At 36.1% G+C, this 3,362-nt stretch overlaps 1 long non-coding RNA gene across 1 annotated transcript; it reads left to right on the forward strand.

Annotated features, from left to right (window-relative positions):
• LOC123873552 lies at positions 1-1,239 on the forward strand. The gene is made up of 3 exons (XR_006797704.1): positions 1-12; positions 145-181; positions 1,199-1,239. It is a non-coding gene; the product is annotated as an uncharacterized LOC123873552 (long non-coding RNA).
• Positions 1,240-3,362: the final 2,123 nt, after the last annotated feature.

Below are 3,362 nucleotides of genomic sequence, written 5' to 3' on the forward strand. Positions count from 1 at the left end.
TATTGGACTAAGGTTGAAATCTACAGAGTGCACTTTGACTTTTAAAACGAGACAGATTTATGCCAACGGTATAACGCTGTCTCGTTTTACAAGTGTCTTAATTCTGAGCAAAGTCAGAGTGCAGTCTATAGGTCTCAGTCCAAGAGCCAGCGAGTGCCTGACCTTCATTATTTTATAAAAGGTGAAAGTTTCTCTGAAAAAGAAATTCTATTTGATTCACCTCGGAAACCGGTAGAAAATTTTACTACAACTAGAAAGCTGGCAACGTATGATATTTGTTCTGAAATCTCATAAATCGTCGAGTAAAGTATTCTCGAGTTCAAAAACAATGGGTTTCGCCATATGAAAGATTTTCAAGATTTATAAATTTTAACTAGAATACTTCACTGGGACGTCTGAAGATATATAACATTTGAAAAGTTTAAGAGGATACGTATAAATGTTTCATTCCACTTGTTGGCATTTTGCCTTTATTGGTTTCTACACCGCATCTTATCTATCGGAACGCAAAATCGCTTGGTGGCACAGTTTTGCCGATAGCTCAGAATACATAATAGTAAAGGTACCGACATAATAAAGTAGAGTTGTAACTAGCCACGGCCGAAGCCGGCAGTTAAGAAATTATTATTTTAAATTACTAAAATGGAATCGAATCTGGGACTTCCCAATTATAAAGCTACAGCGCTTACCACGGAGGCGGTCGGATTTACCGAATTTTCGTAAAATATCAATCTGAATTCATGATTGCCGATAAATAAACAATATTTCAGGATTTAGGCGTCAGCTGAAGTCTACGAAAAATGGAAATGTGGGATTACAGTCACTTGTTCCAAAAGTCCATCGATCATTCTATTTGACACTTTTGTAGAGCCCGATGTGGCCCGGTGGCGTGAAATCAATCAGCTTAGTACGAGAACTAGCGCGACCCCGCGACTTCATTCGCATGGACTACAGAAATTTTAAACCCTTATTTTACCCCCTTAGGGGCTGTATTTTCAAAAATCCTTTCTTAGCTTATGTCTTCATCACAATAGGCTGTTTGCATGCGGAATTTTAGTCCGATCTGTCCAGTTGTTTGAGCTGGGCGTCGATAGATCAGTCAGCCAGTTTTTCCTTTTATATATTATACAGATACCAGCGGTAATAGTCCGTGATAGCAAAGAGAGCCAGCGAGGGCCAGACCTTCATTATTTTAAAGCTGAAAGTTTCTCTGCATATTGTCCCCAACACAGGGAGGAACGATCAGTAACTGTGAAGTTTTGATCATGGTGGCTTTGGGAGATAATAGGTAACAAATGTATAAAAAATCTTACCTACGTCAAAGTATAAAGTCCATTGTTGTTAGAAATCACGTCCTGCATTGCCAGGTGTTGTGGCAATCCCCTGCCAGACGCCCTAAAGTTTAATTAATTGTTAAAGTTTAAGGGAGACAAACTAATAAACAAACACACTTTTATAATATTAATAGTAGTCACACTAATTTTATAAGGGCGAAAGTTTGTGTGTATGTGTGTGTGTATGTTTGTTACTCTTCACGCAAAAACTACTGAACGGATTTGGCTGATATTCAGAACGGAGATGAATTATACCCTGGATTAACACATGGGCTACTTTATATCCCGGTAAACCAAAACGTTCCTACGGAATTTTGAATAATCTAAAACCACGCGGACGAAGTTACGTGCGTTAGCTAGTGATGTATGAAAATGACGCGAAGCAACTAATTTTCGCCTACACGTACCGACATCGAAGTCTTCATTTTAATATAATATTCCAAGCAGGTTCATAAAATCCATAAGGAGATAAAAGCAAATACAGTATTTCTCGAAGCAGCTTCCCATTGATGTTTCTCTAGAATAGTAATATTCTCACTTCTTGAAGATTTCAATATCAAATACGTAGAATTTTAAAGGATGTACAAGAGTAGTAATTACAGCTAAGCATTAGGGATGATTACATTTTTTTTTAGATTTTTCGAAATTTATAACAAATATAATTATTATTAACGTCAAATCACTCTCTTTTTAACCCCCGACCCAAAAAGAGGGGTGTTATAAGTTTGACGTGTGTATCTGTGTATCTGTGAGTCTGTGTATCTGTGTATCTGTCTGTGGCATCGTAGCGCCTAAACGAATGAACCGATTTTAATTTAATTTTTTTTGTTTGAAAGGTGGCTTGATCGAGAGTGTTCTTAGCTATAATCCAAGAAAATCGGTTCAGCCGTTTGAAAGTTATCAGCTCTTTTCTAGTTACTGTAACCTTCACTTGTCGGGGGTGTTATAAATTTTTAATTTACACTTGTTATGTTAAAAAAGTTAAAGCATTATACTGTGCTGGAACCTTTTTTCGGTTTGTGACATACGCTTCACTGCTTATTCTGGCGCTTTTTTTGCTTGAGGCATTTATTTGGCTTTGGAATTTGGCTATGTAGGAAACGATGGGATAACCAACACTCACGTAAGTATAACGATTTTTGTGTGCCACAAAAGAAATAAACGTTTTTATTTCTTTAGCGAGAAGTAAAATTTGATGAATTACAACATAAATCCCCGGGATTCGAACCCTCACAATTCATCTTGTTTTTTATGGGTTTAAAAATGAAAATTCAATTAATTAGCCACGTTACCCGTTTTTATTCAATTTTTGTGAAACGCGAAGGAAATTGAAAATGTAATTACGTTATCATTACAAGGAAACCCCGTTGTTTTCCGCCCACAGTTTCTTTTCATAATAATCTAGAGGTCACCCACCCCGGCTTCGCTTGTGTGGAACTTTTAAAAAAACACTGAAGGGATGGAATTTCCAAAAATCCTGAAAAACGTACTTACTTCTTTATTTATTCTCGAAAGCTCGAAACTTCCAATTTTCATACACACAATTTCATAGGAATAATTTGAAAAACGACGGACTTTCATACAAACTTTCATCCCCTATTTAAACCCCTTTGGTGGTCGAATGTCTAAAAGTCCTGAAATAAGTAGTATTTTTTTATTTTTAACCATAAGATCAAACACCAATACAAACTTATAGCCCCTATTTAGCCTCCATAAAGTGTGTTTCCGAAAATTCTAGGCGACTCCCCGTCCGACTTATTTCCCGTTTGTAAAGTTGCTTGGATCGCGCAGGTTTGGATGATGCTTTAATAGGTTATTTCTAGCATCCTTACTATTTTTTTCTTTTGTAATATGTATTATCTTTAGATATCAAAGGTAAACTAGTAACATTATCAGAGTTAAAACTCGTTCACTCATTGTAGGTATTAAGGATTATTAGAACCGGAATATAAAGATATGCAGTCATAGATTAGATGATTAATAAAGATGGTTATGTGTATTGAAACTGTTAATAACAATCCATATCCA

This window comes from Maniola jurtina, chromosome 17, assembly GCF_905333055.1.
Source record: "Maniola jurtina chromosome 17, ilManJurt1.1, whole genome shotgun sequence".
NCBI lineage: Eukaryota > Metazoa > Arthropoda > Insecta > Lepidoptera > Nymphalidae > Maniola > Maniola jurtina.